The sequence below is a fragment of the Nuphar pumila genome, chromosome 7, assembly GCF_984573655.1.
Source record: "Nuphar pumila chromosome 7, dmNupPumi1.hap1.1, whole genome shotgun sequence".
Lineage (NCBI taxonomy): Eukaryota > Viridiplantae > Streptophyta > Magnoliopsida > Nymphaeales > Nymphaeaceae > Nuphar > Nuphar pumila.
This window is the reverse complement of record NC_143255.1, coordinates 98255269-98279731: the sequence shown is the minus strand read 5'-3', so window position 1 is coordinate 98279731 and position 24463 is coordinate 98255269. Positions and strand designations below refer to the sequence as shown.

At 37.9% G+C, this 24463-nt stretch overlaps 1 pseudogene; it reads left to right on the top strand.

Moving 5' to 3' along the window:
* Window positions 1-205: 205 nt before the first annotated feature.
* LOC149832586 (cytochrome P450 84A1 pseudogene) overlaps window positions 206-24463 on the top strand; it is a 74562-nt pseudogene continuing 50304 nt past the window's right edge.

The following is a 24463-nucleotide window of genomic DNA, read 5'->3' as shown; positions in this document are numbered from 1 at the left end:
CTCCGTGAACCCGCATGCTTTCCAGCGTCGCCGTCCTCCGTGAACCAGCATGCATGCTCTCTGGCATCGCCGTCCTCCGTGAACCGGCATGCATGCTCTCTGGCGTCGCCGTCCTCCGTGAACCGGCATGCATGCTCTCCGGCGTCGCCATCCTCCGTGAACCAGCATGCTCTCCGGCGTCGCCGTCCTCCGTGAACCTGCATGCATGCTCTCTGGCGTCGCCGTCCTCCGTGAACCGCTCTCCGACATCGCCGTCCTCCGAAGAAGTCAGTTTAAATCGAGCAAGGTCGGTTAAAATTTCGAATGGGGAGAGGGAAAATTTCGTGCTTGATTAAATCGAAAATTAGCGATAGATTTAGTGAGGGAAATTTTGTGTCGCTAATCCATCGCTAATTAGTGACGGATTAGCGACGGAAAAATTCTCTCGCTAAATCCGTCGCTAAAATGTTTTTCTTGTATTGAGAATTATCGACAAAAAAATTTGTGTCGCTAATCCATCGCTAAGTAGCAATTGTTTAGCGATGAAAGATTTTCATCGCTAATCCGTTGCTACTTAGCGACGGATTCATGAAGAAAGTTTTCTCTAGCTAATTTGTCGCAAATTTGCGATGAAAAAAATCCGTCGCAAATTTTCGTCGCTAATTAACATTTTTCTTGTAGTGATTGTAGACAAGATCGATTTCTCCACATAATGTATCATACCATATGAGATACCATAAGGCTCATCTGGACTAGATCACATGAACCAGACCTGGACCTAAGACGACCTTACAATGTGTGGTTCAACGTATGTAGGCCCACACAATTTTCTAACAATCTCCTACTTGGGCTACATACGTAACCTTATAATCACACATTGTAACCTTATGAGCTCAAAAATATTGTCTTGTCAATTGATATTTCTATCAATCTGGTCCATTGATCATATCAACATAGAACCAAAGCGGTCTTCATTACAAATAACATAATTGGACCCATCAATGATCACGTATATTGACACAACCAAATGACATGGATCAAGTATGTGAAGCATGAAAATTACATGCAATGTCATCAAACATGCCTATTTTCAATTGGTTCTTTCTGAAACTTTAGTGAGATCACAACATAATGAGTACAAAATGTGATCATGCATATATTTGGCATTTTATTCATCGTTATTTATGCATGAATTGTATTAAAATTGCTTTAAAAACTCATGTTTATTATTAGATTTGAGAAACTGTATTGAAATCGAATTTATCAAAAAATTGCGTATTTCAAAGCTTGCCCTGCATTTTTCAGTATTTTATTTAATTTAAAAATTTTTAATTAGTTTAGAAGAGTTCAAGTAGGAGTCCTATTTAGTTTAGGAAGTTTGGTTTTATGAAACATGTTTTTCAAAAGACCCTTTTTGGAAATTATTGAAAAATTATCAGACTTGTTTTGAAAAAATGTGTTTTAACCTAATATTTTAATATAAATAGTTATGTCAAGGGCTGAAAATATGTTTTTCTAACAGCCCGTTGCCTCCCTTCCTTCTTGCCTCCCTCTTCTCTCTCCCTTGCTTCTCCTCTCTCTTTTGTCAATTTCTTTCTCTCCTTGTTCTCCTCTTCTTCTTTTTCTTACTCTTTTTCTTCAAGCTTTGAACCATTTTGTCATCGACAACCTCTTCCTCTTCGTCGAGGCAGCGTGGATGCAGCTGGATTGACCACCTTCTCTTCTCAACCCCTCCATTGAAAGCAAATTATGGTTTATTTCTTTCTCTATCTTTTTCACCGTAGATTTAGGTTTTTCATTGCATTAAGCATCGCATAGCATATATTTTGAGTAGATCATAACCTCTGCACATTCATTTAGGTTATTTCATGTTTGCATCTGAAAATAAACAAAAAATATATATGTTGATTTGATAGTGTAGCCATTTTTTATCTAAGTGTTGAATAATCGCGTTTTATAGATAGATTGTTAGATTTAGAATAGGGGTTTCATATATTTTCATGTTTCGTGATTAGTTTTTTTTATTAGGGTTAAGTCATATCTAGCATAAATTGATGTGTTTCATGTTTTGGTTGGGGTCGATATTCTTTAGATTAAATAAATAATGTTTTCTTCATTAGCCTGTATAATCATTATTGTTCTTTGATAGCATCGTTTACATTGAAGTTAGATAAGTTCTTTGGTCAGTAAATACTTAGTTTATTTCATTTTATCTCATCATTATCGTTTCATTTTATTCTTTTGGATTATCATTTTTACTGTAGCTGATTTTGGCTGTTTGCATCAATCATTTAATTTTGTGTGAATAGTTAATGATGCTTGTGTTTATTTTTATATGGAGCTTAATTCCTGTGCTGATAGGTTGATTAGTATAGTGTGTCAGCAACGTTTAGTTTTCTTTATTTTATTAGTCGGTCTTGCATGCAACATTTTTTTTAGTTTCTTGGTTTTTATTAGTTCTTTATTTCATTAACCAAATGAGTTTCCATTAGTCGTCGTTCTTGTAGTCTTTCGTGCACTAGTTGCATCTGATTTGTTTTACATTAGCCTCCATAGCACATTGTATTAGCCGATCATTTCATAGGTTACTATGTTAGTAATTGTTTATTGCATATATTGTTGCTTGTGGTTAACGTTCTTTTTCTTTTGTTTTCTAGTGATTGTTCGCTAGCCTGTAGTAGTTAATGTCTTCTTCTCATTTTTTACATTAGTTAATGTAGTCCAGCGTATGGTGTGTCATTAGGTTGTTTTCAAGTGTTTAGTAGTGATTAGTAATTTATTCATTTCAGTATGCTAACTTATTTAATAGTTTAGTTGGAAAGTATTTTACTTGATTTTGACATATAGGTTCGGCTATTCATGAATTAATGCATTCAGCTTTATTTAGTTGTTCATGTCAAGTTTAGAATGATTAAGTTAATATAATTTTTCTTAAGTGGTTTTACATTCACGTGTCTTCACAGATATTTCCCTAGAAGTTGCTTTAGTAGTTGCATTTGATTTCATTGTTAAATCCTCAATTTTAGTTCACGTTTTTCTTCTTGGTTTAGCATTAATCATTTTGTTTTAGTTTAATTCACGTTTAGTTAGATTGTATGCAGTTAATGTAGTCATGTTTTATTTACTTCATAATTAGTTCATTATTTGATTAGTTCACATTTATATTTTTCAAGATTAAGTAGTTAGTTGTTACATGGCTTGTTACTCAGTTGGTTAGATAGTTAGTTTCACTATTCTGTCTTGTAGTGGCCTTTATTTCATGTTAGTTTAATTCATGCTTTTGTGATTTGTGTTTATATTGACTTTCAATTTTTGTGTAGTTCATTTTCTCATTTTTCGTGTTTTATCTTTTGATTTTTGCAGGAAAGCATCGGAACATTCGGTAGAGCTATTTTTGTGCCCTAAAAGTACCCTCTGAGGTTCCCTCAAGCCCTCAAAAGTGCCCACAGGGAGCCCTTAGAAGGCCCTTAATCAAACCATACAAAAGTGTTCAACCTGAGTAGCTAAAGGGTACACAGAGGGAAGGTTAAAGGGAAGCAAAGCAATACAAAGGAACTGCTAAGGACTCAGAGCACTGAATACCTTTTCATTTATTTTTAAAATAGGCTTTATTTCATTCAATTCAATTCATTTGGGGTCTGTAATAAGTCATTTTATTATTTCACTTAAGCCGTCTGTGTAGGGCAGTACTCTCTTAGTTCTTTATTTAATTAATTCTTTTATTTTTGGCAATAAAGAGTAGTATAGACTATGTGATTGAATACAAGTATCTCCCATTCCCTGAGATCGACCCGGACTCCACCACTCGTGCGAGCCGGTTATTATAATTTTGGTGTATGGCTTTCACTTGATTTTCATTAAAAATATTGTTTTAAAAAGTGTTTTCATAAAACTCACGCCAGAATGAAACTGAAGCTTTAACTTTATACCAAAGAGGTAAAAGCTACTTTATTATATCATAAAATATCCAAATACAAACTCTCACTAAACTAGCATATCATAAAATGATAAAATACCCATGCGCGTAATATGCTCGTGAAAGACCTTGGGTGGCAAACCATTAGTAAGCGGATTCGTAATTATGGAGTTTGTGCTAATATGTTCTATTGATATATAACCATTCTGCACTCTTTCTTTAATAACAAGGAATTTAATGTCAATATGCTTTGACTTCGATGAGCTCCTGTTGTTATTGGAATACAACACTACTGAATTATTGTCACAAAATAATTTTAACGATCTTTCAATATTATTCAAAATTTATAACCCTGTGACAAAATTACGTAGCCATATCCCATGATTGGATGCCTCATAACAAGCCACGAATTCTACTGTCATGGTGGAAAAAGCAATGAGTGTCTGCTTGGCACTCCTCTAGGAAATAGCTCCCCCAGTCAGTAGAAAAACATAGCCTGACATGGATTTGCGACTGTCTTGGCATCCTGCAAAGTTAGAATCAGAATACTCAATGATCTCCAACTAATCTGACTTCTTGTATGTAAGCATGTAACCTTTTGTTCTTTATAAATACCGCATAACCCGTCTGGCTGCTTTCCAATGATCTATACCTAGGTTACTAAGATATTTGCCTAACATCTCAACAATGTATGCTAAATTCGGACGCGTACATACCTGAGCATACATAAGACCCCTCACAGCAGATGCATAAAGAATTTGTTCTATAACCTTAATTTCAGACTGGTGTTTAGGGCACTGAGCGAGACTAAACTTGTCTTCTTTAGCAACAAGAGTATCCCCTGGTTTGCAGTCCTTCATGCCATACCTTTCTAGAATCCTTTCGATATAGTTTTTTTGTGATAATCGAAGAATACCCCGAGAACAGTCTCGATGTATCTGGATTCCTAATACAAAAGAGACATCCCCAAGATCTTTCATTTTAAATTTCTTTGTCAAAAATCTTTTGGTTTTATGCAGTATACCTATATCATTACTACCAAGCAATATGTCATTCATATACAAAACCAAGAAAATGAATTTACTCTCACTGAACTTATGGTATATATATTCATCAACCACATTCATCTCAAAATCAAACGAGAAGACAACTTGATGAAATTTATGATACCACTGACGGGAAGTTTGATTAAGTCTATAGATGGAATTCTTTAGTTTGCAAACCATTTTCTTGGCATTGTTTGAGACAAAAAATTCTAGTTGGGCCATTTATAGTATCTCATTGATGTCCCTATTAAGGAATGTAGTCTTAACATTCATCTGATGTAGCTCAAGTCATAATGAATCATAAGTGTCATCATAATCCTAAAAGAGTCTTTTGTGAAAACCGAAGAGAAAGTCTCTATGTAGTCGATGACTTCCCTTTGGGTAAACTCTTTTGCAACAAGACGAGCCTTATATCTTTCCATATTACCATTTAAATCCCTTTTGGTTTTAAATATTCATTTGTAACCAATGAATTTTACACATTCAGGTAATGGGACAAGATCCCACATGTCATTGTCACTTATAGATTTAATCTCCTTATGCATTACTTCAATCCACTTTTGAGAGTTAGAACTTTGTGTGGCTTGATGAAGGTTGATTAGATCAGCTTCCATTAGGCTAGTATCACCCTCATGTTATTATAGAAAGACAATATAATCATTTGAAATTGCTCTTCTTCTCTCTCTAGTAGATTTTTTAATGGCACTGGTTCTTGAGGTGTTTCTTGAAGTTGTTGAGTTTGAACTCTATGAGTAAAAGCTTGATTTTGGATAAGAAGATCTAAAGCATTACCTTTATCCGAATTTGTGAAAACAATATCAGAAATGAAAATTTGATCATTGTCATCTACAACTGTAGGAAGAGAAAGAGACTCTTCTTCAAAAGCAATGTCTTTTACTTTATCATTCCTCTCAAACTCAGCACCCTCAAATAAACAAGTGTTTCCCATTTCGAAAAAAAACTTATTCACAGGGTTATAAAACTTATAGCCCCTAGACCTTTCAGAATACCCAACAAAATAGCAGCTTACAGTTCTAGAATCCAGCTTTTTTTCATATGGCCTAGCCTCAGCTGGACATTCCTAAATATGAAAATATTTCATACTAGGCTTTCGGCCTATCCACAATTCATATGGGGTCTTGATTACTACTCTAGAGGGTACCATATTCAAAACATAGGTTGCAGTCTTTAATGTTTCTCTCCAGAGGGACTCTAATAAGGTAGAATGAGAAATCATACTCATTACCATATCCTTAAGAGTCATGTTTCATCTTTCAGCAATATCATTCATGCTATGGGTGTCTGACATGGTATAATGAGGGACGATCCTGCATTCCTCTAGGAATTTAGCAAAATGCCTTGGATGTTGCTTACCTGATCGATCATATCTTCCATAGTACTCACCATCATGGTCAGATATGACAACCTTAATTTTTTTTTCAAGTTGGTTTTCAACATCGACCTTAAACGATTAGAACACATCGAGGGACTGAGACTTTTCATGAATCAAATATAGATACCCATAACGAGAATAGTCGTCTATGAACATAATAAAATATTATTGACCATTCCAAAAAATCGTAAGAAAGTATCTACAAATATCTGTATGGATTAGTTCTAAGACGTCTGTTCTATTTTGGGCATATAATTTTCTTATGTTTGTTCGTTTCTCTTTTATACACTCAACACAAACCTGAAAGTCAGTGAAATCAAGAGAATCTAAAAATAAAACTATGATATTTTTTAAAATGTCATCTAGTTTTAAAATATCATGATATCATCATTGTGTTAATGCAATATATTTTTATATTTTTATATTTTTAATTATTTTATTATATATTCTTAAAATTTAAATATATTGATATTTTTTCTCAATTTATTTTTAGATTTGCGTCGAGAAAATCTTGATAACTGGATTTATGACCGTGGTTGGTGGCACACTCATAGACTGCAAGAAATTGGTCCAAGTCAACCAAGTTAATGGGTGACTGAAATAGACATGACACGTGGTTATCTTTGGCTCTGTTCTTGCCCAAATTTTGAAAGGGAATGTAGCGATAATATTTAAAAAATAAAAAATATAAATAAGAAACTCAAGATTCTTGAACATGGAGTACAATACTTTCTAAAAAAAGCCCCCATGTTTATGTTATTACATTTAACCGCCTTCTTGTTTGAATGCATTTCTTTTTTTCTTTTTTTAGGAGAATTTTTTTTCCACAGACAAAGTTGTGGTTGGGGCTAGGCAAAACCCTACCAGTTATACAACCATAAAACATTGAGATTCGAACTCGCAACCCCTCAGCACAAGGTGGTGTGCACTAACTGCTCCTGCCAGACAAGTGGAGCCCCGATGGATTTTTTAGGAGAATTTAAATGCATTTCAAACACTTGTTTTTTGAGTTCTTCCGATCTGATTATTTTTTGTTGTATTATTTTTAGTGTTAGCTATTTTTTCTGATTAAGACTAGTGAGACCTGATCACAACCACTGGTATGGAGACTTGATTACTCAATTTGTCTCAACAGGATTGGGCCGAGTAGACTCAATAGACAGAATCAAGTCAGACGCACAACCGTCAAAAGTGCTTTGGATGTCGTTGATCCATGTGATGGACGGCAACCCAAATACCATGGTTGGATAGTTTACCTTTCATATGAGTCCTACAAAAATTTTACATCTTGTACATTAACGGCATCTACAGTACAAACGGGGGAGGCTCTGCATGGCTGGTAGGAGCTGTCAGTACACGTCCCGTTGCAGGTTCAAACCCCACTGATACATTGAATAGTAATTGGTGGTGTCGGCCTAACCCCATCTTGCCTTTCCAAAAAAAAGGAAAATTAACGACATCTACAGGCTACAGAACAAAAATTGAATGGCTGAAAAAAAAAATGGTGATGTTTGGGTAGAGGCTCATCTCATGGATGAACGACATCCAAAGCATCATCAGAGGTGCTTCTGACCTGATACCGTCTAAATATGAAAAAGTATAAAAATTAAATTTTTTTTTTTATATTTGCAGTGAGAAACTTCTCTTAGGATCAAAGTCCTTGCTATGTTGGCTTTGTCTGCCGTACTTAAGATCACTGTCCTAGTAGCGTAAAACTTCATGGGCTTTGTCCCGTGCTTCGAAGGAGTCGTCACGCATCTGCTTGAGTAAGGAGTGATGTCCAATCGATATTATTTTAGAGTTCCCCGTAATTGAATTATTGGATGGTTAGGTTGACATCACACTATCATAATGGAGGGGTCTCAAGTTCAAATTCCATGGGCCCCTGTGTGCCTACTGTAAAAAGAAAACTTGATCTCCATTTGAAAAGAAAAAGAGAGAGAGAGAGTGCGCGCCAAAGTCTGGAGTTGGTTGCCGCCATGGTACTGCAGATGCAACCTGGATCGGGTGCAATATGATTGCACAAATATTTGTGCATTAATCTCCTGATTAGGCCTTGGGCCCAAGTGACAAGCCGCTCTAAAAGATAGAGGGTGATCAGGTTCTTAATGCACAAATATCTATGCAATCATATTGTATCTAATCTTTTCACCGTGTAAAAGTGCTTGAGCCACACAAAACACACAAAATTGTTGGACTCATAGTAATTTTATGTGTTTTTTTACACGAAAAAAATCACTGCTCCCATAGTGATTTTCTATGTTTTTATTTTACACAAATTGGCAGCGATGTGTGGCCCGACTTTGTATTTGGTTCCATCAATCACATAATCATGCCTTATTTGCATAGATTTAGTTGTCAAAGTTAGATCTAACAGGACATGTATTTGGTATGCTTTGTTTTGCTAGTGTGTCTATAATCATCGCCACCATGTTAGAAGAGCAAAAAATCAGTCTCACAATTCGTAAGGATGGTTTGAACTTCCTTTTTTTGGTGTTGTCCACACTGTCTTGTCCTCCCTGTTCCCTGGAGGGGCTAAGGGAGATGTAGACATTGGACTCGATCGGCCTGGCCTTACATGCTGGTTAAGGCCTAACAGAAACGATCCCATAGCTGACCTGCCAAAAACCCAACTTGTCTCACCCTCTTGTTAGATTGAGGTCTGCAGCAGTTAGGAGTGCAAATGGGTTGGATCTTGCGAGGCTTGAATCCAAATGCAGTAGATATCTGAATCAGATCCAGGGAGGTAAGGTTGAGTTTGAATAAGAAATACATGTGGTAATACTGAACATGAAAAAAAAAAAAACAAGCTATTTACGTGTCAACAAAATGCAATCAGGTGAGATTTTGATTAGGTTATCTGACTTAAAATGCTGATTTGAATCTGACCCAAATCTGAATGTGATCATAATGTACATTCAGATTTTACTTAAAGGATTCATATCCTGCAATAACATGTCAAACTCGGATCAGATATCTGACCATATTCAATCCATTTGCAGCCGTAGCCAGAATTTGATCGGACAAGTGTCAGGTCAGTTTGGCTCATGCCCTTTTTAACCTGCCTATTATTGGTCCAGATCCTCCAGGCTGGTCAAGCTACATTGACATACTTTTTCACTCATATAACCCAATTCATCCTGGTCTGTGACCAAACCTGCAAATGTTCTTGTGATTTTCTATATTAGGTACAATCAGGGTTATGAAAAATATGTTTGAGTTTCAACTTGGATTCAAACCAGATCCAACCCATATTCAGATCTAGGTAGTAACTAGTATACATAAATCCCATTTGGACTCTAAAGAGATTTGGTTATGTCTACTTGGATCGAGGTTGGAATCGGATAAAAGGTATGGTTGAATTGAGACTAGAATCAGATTTAATGCATCCTGTTCTACCTTTTTTTTCGACAAAGAAAGCTGGGGTCCTACCAGTTATACAACATACCATTTGGGGGTACGAACTTGCAACATCCCAACACAAGGTAACGTGCACCTGCCAGACAAGCTGAGCACCCCGTTGGTATCATGTTCTACCTTCCCTTCCATAAGAACAGATAGATTTTACGTATTTTCAATATGGATCTACAGTGCTGGAAAGACTCGTATCACAATGAGATCCAGGATTGTACTGTGAGATACGAGTTTAATCTTCTCCTCGAAAAAAAAAGAGATACGAGTTTAATCTGGATATGAACTGAACCTATTCCTTAAAAATGTCCATATCCATATCACACTGAGGCCTAATGCCCTCAGCTAAAATCAGATAATCTGAATATTTTATAACCAAAGAATACGTGGTTGGTGGAGACTGTTATGCTTAGGTGTGACCTAAGCGTGAGATGGGTGATTCCATCAGGCTAGATTAGGACAAGTGTAACCAGGTCTCTGGTCCCGGGTTGTGGTTTCTTTAGAGAGTAGATCAGGTCCAAGGGACTTTACCTTGGATGCCATACATCATCATATTTGTGTGCGAAACTGTTTCACCAAAGCCATGCCGTCAAAAATATAAAAACAGACACTTGGCACACTCCTATTTGTGTTTTAGGTCACATCATATAATTAAGGTTGCACACGCGTCGAGTTTGTGTTGGATATTTTAACTAAATCCAAATCCCATTAGTTGCATTCGGTAAAGCAGATACGTTCCGATTGACAATTGGATGTGTATTCAGTAGCAGCTTTTTGCATCCAAATCCGAACTGAATCTAAATCCAATGGGCAATGCAACCTAATTACACAGATTAGCTAATCGGATCCAAGTTCAGTAATTTTTGCTTATTAAACATTAAATCCGAATACCAATCCGATTAAAAAAAAAGGTTTTGATTAGGTGAAATCAGTTATGCTTAGATCTGAACCAAGTCCCACCTATTTACCAAGTGGTCATCACATCACAAGTACACTTGATACAGGGATTCGGTTTGGTCTATTGGCATTGAAGTCTCAAATATGGTGTGTGAAAACGGGAAGGGTGGTGTATGTTCTCCCCTGATACTAAATCCCACGTCTGTGTTTGGGGGTCTGAATGAGCACCACGTATACAAGCACATGGGGCTCGTATTCCCGTGTATGTTGACATAACTTTGCATCGGACTCTGGTGTTGTTGCAAAGACTTCAGTACCCTTTCTTGCTATTTTTCTCATAAAGCGATGGTTTGAGAAAATGACAAAAATGTCTTTCATTCAAAAAAGAAAAAACAAACAGTTCAAAAAAAGGATAAACATGTCCTCCATCCAGAAAGTCGAGGATGATGTTGACTCTTCAAAGTCTTCTTCTTTCTCCGTAAAACACTGTAAAACTCTCTCTCTCTCTCTCTAGAGAAGAAATCATTGAAGGCAAAGAGTTCTCTCTGGAGAAGGCCATGAACATCAACCCTCTCACTCTCTCTCCCTTCTCTCTCTACTTCTGTGCACATCCAATAGACGATCCTACATTGCTCCATCAAACACCGACTGACCTGCACACTGACTGTAGCATTGTTCAACTTGATGAGTTATGGAGCCTGATTCATAGTTTTTGCCCTTACAGGAGGGGGTTTGGGGGCTCCTCCCAGCGTGGGTAACATCATTCAACTTGATGAGTTGTGGAGCCTGATTTAGAGTTTTTGCCCTTACAGAAGGAGGGTCCGAGGGCTTCCCCCCTGCGCGGTCAGCGGGCAGGGGTCCAGGGGGGCCGCCTTTGGCGAGAGGCTCGGGGGGGCAGCGCCCTCCGGACCAAATTTTTTTGGGGCCTTCCAACATCGATTTGTAGTATTTTCGGGTCTCCAATGAGCCTCACAACGATTTATAGTGTTATTTGGCTTTTCAACAGCGGTTTGTAGTGTCTTTCGTAAATCACTATAGCGATTTATAGTGTTTTTGGGTCTCCAACGAGCCCCACAACGATTTATAGTGTTATCTGGCTTTTCAACAACGATTTGTAGTGTCTTTCGCAAATCACTATAGCGATTTATAGTGTTTTTGGGTCTCCAACGAGCCCCACAACGATTTATAGTGTTATTTGGCTTTTCAACAACGATTTGTAGTGTCTTCCGCAAATTACTATAGCGATTTATGGTGTTTTTGGGTCTCCAACGAGCTCCACAATGATTTATAGTGTTATTCGGCTTTTCAACAGCGATTTGTAGTGTCTTCCGCAAATCACTATAGTGATTTATAGTATTTTTGGGTCTCCAACGAGCCCCACAGTGATTTATAGTGTTATCCGGCTTTTCAACAGCGATTTTTAGTGTCTTCCGCAAATCACTATAGCGATTTATAGTGTTTTGGAGTCTCCAACGAGCCCCACAACGATTTATAGTGTTGTTGGATCTCACTATAGCGATTTGTAGTGTCTTCCGCAAATCACTATAGTGATTTGTAGTGTTATTCAGTAAGCAAATCGCTGTTAATCGCTACTCGAATTAGGGCCAACTTGTCAGGGCTATATCTCCCTAACCAAAGGTCATATTCCAAATTCGTAAAAAGTGGTGTCTTTTTTACTGAGTCTAGTTTATTCCTGTAAATTTTTAGTGATTTCTATTGTCATTTCATTCCCCATTTTAACTAAAAACCAGACCCATATTATTCTGTGTTATTTGAGTTGCACAACACCATTCTCGCTTGACATCCACATCTTGATTCTGGCATGCTCCTTGTTGGATTTTTCATTGATTTCTTCCAACCTTGCTTGGAACAAACATATGTCTTTTTCATCACGACACCCTGTGCATTTTTTGACCACGACACCCGGGACCCGTGCCGGGGGGAGCCCCCGGACCCCCCTCCTATAAGGGCAAAAACTCTAAATCAGGCTCCACAACGAATCAAGTTGAATGATGCTACTCACGCTGGGAGGAGCCCCCAAACCCGTCTCCTGTAAGGGCAAAAACTCTGAATCAGGCTCCACAATGAATCAAGTTGAACGATGCCATCCACAGTGTGAGGATCCCCCAAACCCTCCTCCTATAAGTGCAAAAACTCTAAATCAAGCTCCATAACTCATCAAGTTGAATGATGCTACCCACGCTGGGAGGAGCCCTCAGACCCCCCTTCTGTAAGGGTAAAAACTTTGAATCAGACTCCACAACTCTTCAAGTTGAATGATGCTACCCACGCTGGGAGGAGCCCTCAGACCCCCCTTTTTGTAAGGGTAAAAACTTTGAATCAGACTCCACAACTCTTCAAGTTGAATGATGCTACCCACGCTGGGAGGAGCCCCCAGACCCCTCTCTTGTAAGGGTAAAAACTTTGAATTAGGATCTACAACTCATTTAGTTGAATGATGCTACCCACGCTGGGAGTAGCCCCTAAACCCTCCTCCTGTAAGGGTAAAAACTCTGAATCAGGCTCCACAACAGTCAATGTGCAGGTCAGTCGGTGCTTGATGGAGCAATGTAGGATCTTCCGTTGGATGTGCACAAAAGCAGAAAGAGAAGGGAGAGAGAGATTGAAAGGGTTGATGTTCATGGCCTCATCGAGGGAAGATTTCTTTCTCGGATAATCCTGCAGTGCAGAGATTGGGTCTTAAATAATCATCTTTGGGGCACTTAAGTCTTTACAACCACTCCTTTTTAAGAATAGTCATTTTTTTTCGCACCAATGGAGGAGAGGGTACTTAAGTCTTTGCAATCGCATCAAACTTCAACACTAATTAATGCTGACAAACATGGGGATACGAGACACACATGCTTACATACGTGGTGCTCTTTGGGACCCCCGAACATGAGATGTAACTAACTCCCCTGTTTTGGGGGGGGGGGGGCATATAACCTGCTTCGGTGAAAACGTGATAATTGTGGCTGCCCAAAAGTGGGTGGATTCTCTCTCTCTCTCTCTCTCTCTCTCTCTCTCTCTCTCTCTCTCTCTCTCTCTCTCTCTCTCTCTCTCTCTATATATATATATATATATATATATATATATATATATATATATATATATATATATATATATATAGGGTTCTCATATGTTCCAATCAGTAGGGGAGCCCCATAAGCTCTAACCATGGTTGTGGATATCCTCCTACCCTTACTCTTCCTGTCAGCTCACAACCGAGGCTGGGACCAAGGTAAACCTTGGCGAGCTTGTGTTCGGCTTCACAAGGAACATCACATTCAAGGTTGTGTTTGGGTCCAAGTTCGAAGTCAGAATGTGTTCATATTGATCCTTCAGGAGTTCTCCAAACTGTTTGGCGCCTTCAACATCACTGACTTTGTGTCATGGCTGGAACAACTCGACCTGCAAGGCCTGAACAAAAGGCTCGAGAAGGCTCATAGCTTGCTGGACCACTTCATCAACCGGATCATAGACGACCATATGGCACGAGCTGTGAGCAAAGGTGGTGACAACTCTAATATGGTGGATGACCTCCTTGCCTTCCTTGGAGATGAGACCACTACAGAAGCTTCAGACGTTGCTGATGAAGCTTCCCCTTCCATGAAGCTCACCAGAGATAACATTAAGGCCATCATCATGGTAATTATCTTTCTCCTTCCTTTGCTCTTCATCTTTTTATTGCATTAATTTTTCTATATACTGAGATTGAACTATTTAATCACCGACTAGGGATGGCAGTGGGCCAGGGAAAAATGGGACCCTGCCTCATCTTGCCCCACCCCATTTGAACAAGGGATGGAGGATGTGAAATGGGGACGGAGGCGGGGATGAAAGTTAAAATCAAAACCTGTATGGGGATGAAGGTTAAAATCAAAACCGGTATGGAGATGGAGGGGGGGATGGACTTGCGCTTTCTACCCCACCTCCGCCTTGTTCTTGTCCTCCAACCTCATTAATAAAATAACTAAAATGCCTCTAGGGATGGCAGTAGACCAGAAAAAAATGGGGCCTCACCCCGCCTCATCCCATTTGGACTAGGAATGAAGGACATGAAATAAAGATGAAGGCATGGATGAAGGTTAAAATCAAAACCAGTGCAGAAATGAAGGCAAATATGGAGGGCAGAATTTTGAGGCGGGTTACGGTGGTGACCTTGTCCCCGCCCTCATCTACTGCCATCTGTTGGGATAAGCCACGTATCGTGGCAGTTACCCACAATAAGGTAACTTTTCTTTTTTTGTGTTCCTTCTGATAAACACATGGAAGATCACGAGGAAACGGTTACGCTAACCGTTCCCTTGCTACAACTACAAAAGGGTATCCATGAGCGACTCTGAATGTAGGAAAATCAAGAGAAAAACATAGAAGAAGGGTTAAATCATAAATTACCTTTTTTCTGAGCATTTTTCATAAAAAGATGGAAGAGGGATCCTGCTCACTGACTGCTGAAGAAGCCTGCGCTCATCGGAGGGTTGCAGTGCGGCTGAGGAGCAAAGCTCACCCTATTCCAGCCACCAACAGTTTTTTCGGCACTGGATGCTACCACCTTCTATCGATCCCGGTTCACCGATGGCGGCATCAGGTACGCTTTTTATCTCTTTTGTTGTGCCTTGCAGGAGGAAACCCAACATTGGGTTAAGGGCCCACATCCCGCATCCGCTGCGGGCTCGATGGCATTTTTTGGCGACTGTCGCCATGAGGCGACAAAGATTTTCTGGCAGAGCGACATCGCCATGGGGCGACGTTGAGGTGATGGCAGTCGACAGCAGGTCGCCCATGTCACCGGTAGTCGGCGACTATCGTCGTGAAGCGATAGAGTAAAAAAAAATCATCGAGGTTTTTTACCTATGGTCGTTGGGTTGCAGGAGCTTCAGCCGGTGTTGGGGGTTTTGCCACAGATCGTCGCCGAAAAGGAGGGGGGTTATTTTTGTCAGATCACCGGCATATGTCCAACGACATGCAACATAGAGTTTTAAAACCCCTTTTTTCCTTGTTTCCAGTGAAGCTTTCTCACCGTCGTCTGCAGAATGTCGATGGGTGCATCGTCAAGAAGAGGCGGCCTTCGTCGACCGCTTCACCACTGTCGTGGTCCGTCCGGCATCACGTGACATTCAGGGCGGCAAAATCTCCTTCATGACTTCCCCTCTATCATCGAGCGAGGTGGGTGAATACATCGTCGAAGGCCGTCGGGCTGGTGCCATTTCTCAGCCATGAGCCGACAAGCGATGTGGGTCGCCAGCAGGCGACATTAGTCATCGTCAAGTGTGAACACCCCAAATTTTCCCAAAAATCCAAAAATTCCCTTTTTTCCCCTGACTCACCTTCTCTGAATAATCAGGTCAATTTTTGACAAAAAATTCCATTCATTTCTTGGATTCGTTGGGATTCAAACTCATTTTTTTTTATTCCTAACCCATTTTCTGAAGGATTTTTCGAGGAGCAATGTTAAAATTCTCAGAAAACCCCTCTTTTGTAAATATTTCACAAAAAATTCTAAAAATAGTTTAATCTCTCATTTTCCCTAATTCTAGAGTTTTTTTTATTCTCAAAAATACAAAAAATGTAGGAGATTTCAAGAAAAGAACAAAAAAAATAGGAAAATCAAAAAGAAAAAAAAACTCTTAAAAACCACCTTTTTGAAAAAAAAATCATCCTTTTGAAAAAAAAGCCTTATTTTAGAAATTTTGATAAAATCAAAGGGGGTATTTGAAAAGGAAGAGATAGAGAAACCCTAAAATGGGCAGCCCTCTCTCTCTCCCGATTTCTCTCTCTCTCTCTTCCGATTTCTCTCTCTCTCCCGATTTCTCTCGGAAACCCGCCTCCATCGCACCCTCTCGATCCTCCATCACGCCTTCTCCTTCCTCCTCCACTCATCTCTAACAAACGGTGATTCTCCAGACCCTTCTTCTCCACCTTTAAAAGGTATACGCCGGGGAACCCTCAACCCATCGTCTTCACCCCTCCACCCTTCTACGCATGTAATTTTTTTCATCTTCCTCTCAAGCCAAGGTCAAACACGCCGGTGTCTGAAGGAAGATCGGCCCTGCAACAAAAACCTTCTTCATCCCCTTCTCCTTCTTGGATCTTCCCTTTTCTCAATCCACCCTCCCTCTCTCTGGTTCTCATCTGCAGGAGTTCAATCGGCTCTAGCTCTCCTCAGGAAAATCTCAGCGGAAAAGGCATGATCTGATCCCCCATTTGCCTTCTCCTTCTTCAAGCTTGGAAGCTCCACAAACACCCAACAAGGCAAGAATCTGCTCTCCTCCTCCCTTGTTTTCCATTATTTGTTTTGTTTTGAGTTTTTAGCTTCTTTGCATAGTTTAATAATAGATCTCATGTATGGCGTCGGTCTGCATATAGCAGCCTCGACTCATACGGGGCGACATTAACAGAATTTTTATTCCGACAATCATTTCTTTTTTTTTTCTGCAATTTTTTTTGAACTTTTGGATTCTCCGTCATTCCTTTTAATGTGTTTTTAGTCTCTGCATAACTAATTTCCTGTTTTGATATAATGCTAGTGTCGTCATTTTCTTTTTTTTCTTTTTTTTTTGTAACATATTTCGTTTGATTGATCTCCCGATGTCAAGTTTGTTGCAGCGGTATTTTCCTTTCAACATAGCATTCAATATCGTCTGTTATATTGTTGTTTAGTTTCATTCGACATATAGGATGTCCATCACAAAGTTCTTGTGTTATATTGATTTTTCATGCATTGGTGCATTTTAAATACCACAATGCTCTCAATTTCTTAAGAGCATAAGTCAAGTTGATTCGGGACAGGGGACGTGTCAACAGGATTGAACTAAAGGAAGCTGATCTCATCTTCGTTCAAAGAACTTTAAGCTACGATCACATCGCTTGCCTTTTTTTTATTCAGCAATTCGTCCCCATTTTCTTTTGTATACATATCGTATTTTGCCTTCAATTTCCTTCCATCTGTTATTCCATATCGCATCATGTACTTTTGCCCTTTTATTTTTTTTATTTTATCAACATCAAATCCAACCTATCCCCTATGCATCTACGCTGCCTTCAAGATAGGGTCTGATTCTGTTGCGTATGGCCTGCTTTTGATATGAATGAGCATGTCTCAAGGTTTCAGAGAAGACAGACATTTACACACATATAAAGGGGATATTTAAGGAAAATTTAACTTTGAGGAAGATGACGAGGCCTACATTTTGGGAATTCCTGATAGTGGCATATCATTTGATGAAAGTTTTCTCTACAAATCCTGGAAGATCATAGCATTACTTAGAGTTATATGCTGAAAGAGTTTGTGGAATTGGCCATAGAAGGAAATCCTCTTTAAAACAAGCTAGGGTCTGAAATTGGAACAAAATATTCAGCTATGTCAGATGTGTATGTGCTTGGAGCATTAAACGGTGGTATAATCATAGTTGTGTTTGCAATAAAGCCATCTGTCACTAATGTTTTTAAGTGTTCACTTGAGTGGCAGAGACGTTGTTGCTAAACCATTGGGATTCTGGAATTTCCTTATGCTACAAGGGATACTTTGACTACAGAAAGGGAGCCATCGAGTAGGTTGCGAAAGGCCTTCTGGAAAGTCTCCTGGTTCACCAGCGAAAACCTCTGCAAAAGTATCTTTGGGGAGAGATACAAGGTGGAAGTTCTTTAGAGGTAACTGCATCAGTTGGAAATGAGAAGAAGAGACAAAGGGTTTATAATACAATGTTTCATGTGCCATGGAGATGTGAACTGTTGATGCCACTGTTCCGTGTTATCTTAATTTGAATTTACTTTATTCTCATGCTTTGGCAAGGTGTATCTTCTTCTGCAGTTATTAACCCACACGTGGATTGACATGATGTGGATTAATCTTTGTCCTTTATTGGTCTTGTTGTTGGGATCTTCATGGTTCTCAAAGAGAAATAGTTTGACTTGTGACATGTGGAGAAGCTAAGTCATTTTGTTGAATTAGCCGGCTAATAGATGAACTATTTTTGTGTTGCTCCTGAATTGAACTAATGAATGTTCTTGGATAGTCAGCTGCATCAACCCACTGCAATTTGTTTTTTTTTTAATTTTCTTCCACTTTGATATATTTGTTTTTGTGTTTTGTAGTAATGGTTTATTAGAAATGAATTATGAAATATTTCAGTTTAAAGTGTGTGAGTGTGAGTGTGAGTGTGTGTCTGTGTGCATCCACACACTAATGAAGATGCCGACTCTATGACTGAATATGTAAACCATTGATCTTGCTCTTAATTTATAATTCTGTTTTTGTTCATATGTTCTATATTAGTCTCTGATATCTTCAACCCTGTGCAGCTAATCGATGTTGGGTTCTTTGTCTATCTTGATTCTTTTCTTTCATTGTTGACGCTTATGCCAGCCCAGATCCTCTTGATTTGCTGGAGATTCTTCAAACATGAGGCAATTTCAGAGGCCAAATGCAGCAGAATTATCAGATTTTGGTTGCTTTGTGGAGTTACACAGGAAACAGGTGTTTTTGTAATAAAGATATCAGCCTTATATATCATATAATTCGGGGCCAAGGTACTCTTAAGTTGTGTGTGGTGTATAATGTTCTAGAGATATTTGGCAAACTCTGTCAATCATTTGATGGGGATGTTGCGTAAGTGTTGTTTAGTTCTGCTGAAAGGGTTGCAAGTTGTTCACCAGAAAATGTGATGTTTGTGCTTATGAGATTCGTTTTGGACCAAACAATATTAGTGGTTGCATTCATTGTGCACTCGTTTATCTTATTAGCTCAGGCAATAACTTTATGTACCTGCATTGTTTCACACAATAATGCACTACTGGCACTGCTAGTCTCAAATAACTTTGCAAGATATTAAAAGCAATATTTTCAAGCGTCTTAGCAAGGAAACTCTCCACGAACTGGTGTACTGTAGTAAGCAATTCTTCCTCATTTTTTTTAAACATGTTATAGCCTTTTTAGTATAGTCTTTTTAGCACAGCTCTGTTACACCATCCCCTTGCAACACATGTACTTGCTAACATTTCCAGCTCCACCAATATGCCACCATCAAACACACACCTGCTGCATTTCTGCAGTATAATTCCACCTACAGATTGCACTATTCATATTGCATTAAATACCCATCTCCAGCATCCTATCATTTTTTCTTTTTCATGCAGCAGCATCCTCATTCTTTTATTACTGATATCATGACCTAGAAATGCTATGAAAATTTTAATTTATATTAATCTTAGGACATTTCTCTTGATAAATTTGAAACAGTTAGTTGATTTAGCTGCAACATTATTCATGTTGGTTCAATGACTCCTTAGTCTGGTGTAAGTATATGCATCTCTTTGTTTTAGCAACAAGTGTGTTCTATAAGATCTATTGTCATGATTTTAGGAAATCACAAAGATCCTATAGAACACACTTCCCAACCTGTGCATAGGATAACTTTCTTTTATTGATGTTTTTCAAGCACCTGCATATGTTCATTGTTATCCATCTTTTGCAAACTCATACTTCCCAACCTGTCAGCAGCCACAGTACCTCCCATATAAAGGGGATCACATGCAGCATAGCCAGCACTTCCATGCTTCACCCATTTACTGTAACTTATATTGTTCACTTTTTCTGTGTATCTCCATCATATAACATCCAACCGCATCTACCCCACACAGCAGCATTAACATCATGCTGTCATCATACGTCACATTGATGTCACTATAGCCTCCCCTCTTCTTCACCCAACACTGGTACCCTATTTCTAGCATAGAGGAATAGCATTGGTGGTATTTTTGTCCTCTTTCATTTCAGTTTCTTTCCAGCATCTGCATAGTTAGCACCTTCCCTTCATGACATTTTGCCATGGGGCACCAGTGGTCACAGCATCCTGCTAGTGTTGTGTTTACAGCATATCATATCCACCATTTGAGATGCACCATCTCACCTCCTCACTTCCCTAGCATCATTTTTAGATTCTTTACTACCAGCACCAGGTTCTTCATCACTTATCTGATTCAATTCACCATTTCACCTATCACTTCATTACGCCGCCACCTTCTTTGTTGCCTCAACCCTATTGCATGTGTCTCACTGCCGTAGTCACCTCGCCATGCTGCTTCACATGCCACAACATTTGCAGCACACCTGCAATCATGTTCATTCCCAGCCTTCATACCAATCTATTCACCCCTGTTACCCGTGTTTTCCTGCACTTGTGGTACATGACTTTTGCTGCCAAACATCTGTACTTTTCATCATGACAGCTTGTATAGCACTATATCACCTTCTTGCTAAGTCCCTGTTGTACATTCACTTAGGCATCCCTATATTTTTGCACCCACCTGCTAAAGGGCATCTTTCATAAGTCTGTAGCAACCTTTCAGCATATACTCATTGTTGTATATCTTTTTCTTGGTCATTTTGCTGACTGAAAATCTTCCAGTTTTTGGGGTTTCTATCTACCAACAAACTTGTATATTAACAATATATCTGCAGCCTCTAAACACTGAATCCTTCAACCTTTATAATACATTTACATGTTTAAAATCTCAGAGTATTTTCCAGCTCATGTATTAAGCAATGCATGCACATTTGTTAGTTACTAAATACCTTATGTTTTGTTGGTTAGGGATATATCCTACCATAGTGATATCTACATCATACATTTGTTCCTTTCATTAAATGTCATTTAATGTCTATTCTTACTATTAGCTTAGGACTTTGTGTATGTATGTTTTATCTTCATTCTTCTTAATAGTTTACTATGTCATGATTTCTCATTATCATAAATACACGACATACATTTGTTATGTACTTTTCTTTTTTTCAGTTTTAAGCATATACTTGTATATTCCTCAACATGACACTTATTTTTGCTGGGATTAACTTGGGTTTTGCAGGAATATGTGAAAAGCTTGAACCTCTTTCTTAGATTAGAAATTTTTTGATATTTTCAAATCCCAATGTTGTAATAGCCAGATATCAAAATTTATATTTTCAGCTTAGATTAGAATGTAGGAGCATGTATATCTGTTAGAAGTGCTTGTTTCATGTCATTTCTCTCTTTTATCTCAAAAAATCATGGATGGAAAACACAAATGTCACATGTATCATTCTAATGAGAGGTAATTAATCCTAAGCGAATGACTCACATTGATGGTCATAGTCAAAATGTGGGCAATGCTTAGGATTCTTATCTTTTATGAAATAACACTGGATCCACATTGAATCCTTTTGAAAATTCATCATATTTTCTTTAAATATTTTCCGTTTTTATCAGAGTTTAGTTTAAAATTAATTCAATACATATATCAATGGCCATAGTCAGGATATATTGAGAGTTAATTTTATTTTAAACTCTATAAAAGCACCAAAAATATATTTTATTCTTCGCTTGAATTTAAATATGATTATTATATAATACATTCAATGACCATAGTCAGGGGTGTATTATATCCTCAATCTTATTTAGATTCATTCAAAGAATGAAATATCATTTTCAAATGCAATTTCAAAATTATTTAAATTCATTCATCATTTTAGGATAGAATTGCATCATATTTTCAAAAAAAAAATTCTAAAACCCAAGTGATTTTGAATATCTTTCTTCAAGTTTCTATTTTAAATCCAAATTTTATCTCATTTTCAAGATTCAAAATTCGATTTCAAAGTCTAAATTGACTTTGAAATTTCCAATTCATGTTATATTCAAAACTTCAATTTCCAAATCAAAATTCAAAATTAACTTTGAAGTTTTTTATTCATCTTCTGATTCAAAATCAAGTTTATTTTCTTATCTTCAAAATCAAAGTTTGAGATTGATTCTGAATCTCAGAATTTGACTCTTCTTAAATTCAATCTGGGTTTTCAAAACCCAGACCCATCTTCAAAAGTCCCATTTGGACTTTCAAAATCCAAATCCAAAGTTAGAATCTAACTTCATCTTGGATCTCAGATTTCAGATCCAAAATCCATTTTAGGATCCAGAATCCAATTTCATCTTGGATCTCAGACTTCAGATCTAAATTCCATTTAGAATCCAGAATTCAATTTCATCCTGTATCGCAGACTTCAGATCCAAATTCCATCTTGGATTCTAGATCTTGAATCCAATTCCATTTAGGATCCAGAATTCAACTTCATCATTAGATCTTAGACTTCGGATCCAATTCCATTTTTAGGATTCAGATTTTGGATTCAAAATTCTAACTTCAAATCCAAAAACCAATTCTCATATCCCATATTCATCTATCAAACCAATTCTATTTTTCAAACTCAATTTGGAGTTCTCGAATCTCATTCTGATTTCAAATTTCTAATCTAGAATTCAACTCCATTTTCAAGCTTTATTTCCCCTCCTAAATCCAGATTCAGAGTCCAAATTCTGACTTTAAAACTTCCTTTTTTTTCCCTTTATCTCAAAACTTCAAAACCATTATTTTCAAAGTCTAGATTTATCCTCCCAAACTCTAATTAGTTCAAAGACTTAGAACTTCAAATCTCTCAAAGCTCTAAGTTAAAATCAACTATTCAAGAATCATTTCTTCATTCTAACGTCACATTTTCACTTGGTAAATCTCATATTTTCAAAATCATTTGTTTCAAAAGAGCATATATTCTTGCATCGCACAAGCATGATTCTGTGTGCATTTAGACTTAGAATAAATTCTTAGATAATCTTTTAGCAAAGCAAAAAGGCATAAAATTCGTTCCTTGGTTTGATTACCCCTAATAAAGGCGCCAGGAACGGTCGAACCTCGTACCGACGAGCGAATCCCGTCTCCCAATTTTTCCGCAAATATTTTCAAAACGGAGGTGAGTTATTTTCTTAAATATTTTCAAATCAAGGTCAAGTGAGACCTTTGCAAAAGAGTTCCTCTTTCTTTTTCTTTTTTTTTCTCTTCTCTCTTCTTTTCTGTCTTTTATTTTCTCCCTTCAAAAAGGAGGAAATAGAGATCAGAAAGGAAAAAGGGAAGGAAGAGAAAGAAAACCGAAAGAGGAAAAATTTTGCGATGATCACAGTTTTGGCGACCGTGATGGGACTCGTCTCTGTCCGGTTGAATCTATGCCTTTGATTTGCTTTGATATTATCTAAGTCTTTATTCTTCAAATGTCAGCTTCATTTTCATGCAAACTTTAGGAGCCTAGACTCTGTCCTAAGCTGACTTCATTGCATATAGGATTTAAGTATGGTTTGGTAGGACCATATTGAGAAGATTATTCCATCCTCACATTTAGACTTAGGTCTGAAATACAACTCTCCTCAATTCTAGGGATTGAATGCAAAACAATGTATGCAAGTGTGTGCTTCTATTTATTTTAAATCTATCCCTTTAGGACTTGCATTAGAGCCATCTGATTTCTTGCATGTTGGACATATTTTTGAAAACATCCCTACCTATATTGTCCCGGTCTTCACGTTGCTGGGCTGTCTCACTGAACCATAGTTCGGGAGAGAGCGTCACAACTGGACCACATATTTGGGTCCACGCCCCCCTACCACGTACCTAAGGGCCATAGTCCGAGGTATATCGGTAGGTGCTCAAGGATGTTGGGAAACCATTACCTTAGAACCGGAGAAATATTTTTATGCCACGTACTTCGAGCTTCGGCTTGAGTATATCGGTGTATCTTGATTGAAATCAGATGATCTGAACCTTAGAGTTAGGATTAAGGTCCTACGAGTCATTTCAAATATTGCATTTAGAGTCAGCTTCTAGGGAGTGCAATTTTGTGCATCATTGCTTGTATAAATTGATTCTTTTGTAGATATTATTTTATAAAATCTTATTATAAAACCCTGGATATCTGTTTTAAAAAATTCTTCTATTTTCAAAATCCAGGATTGTATATTT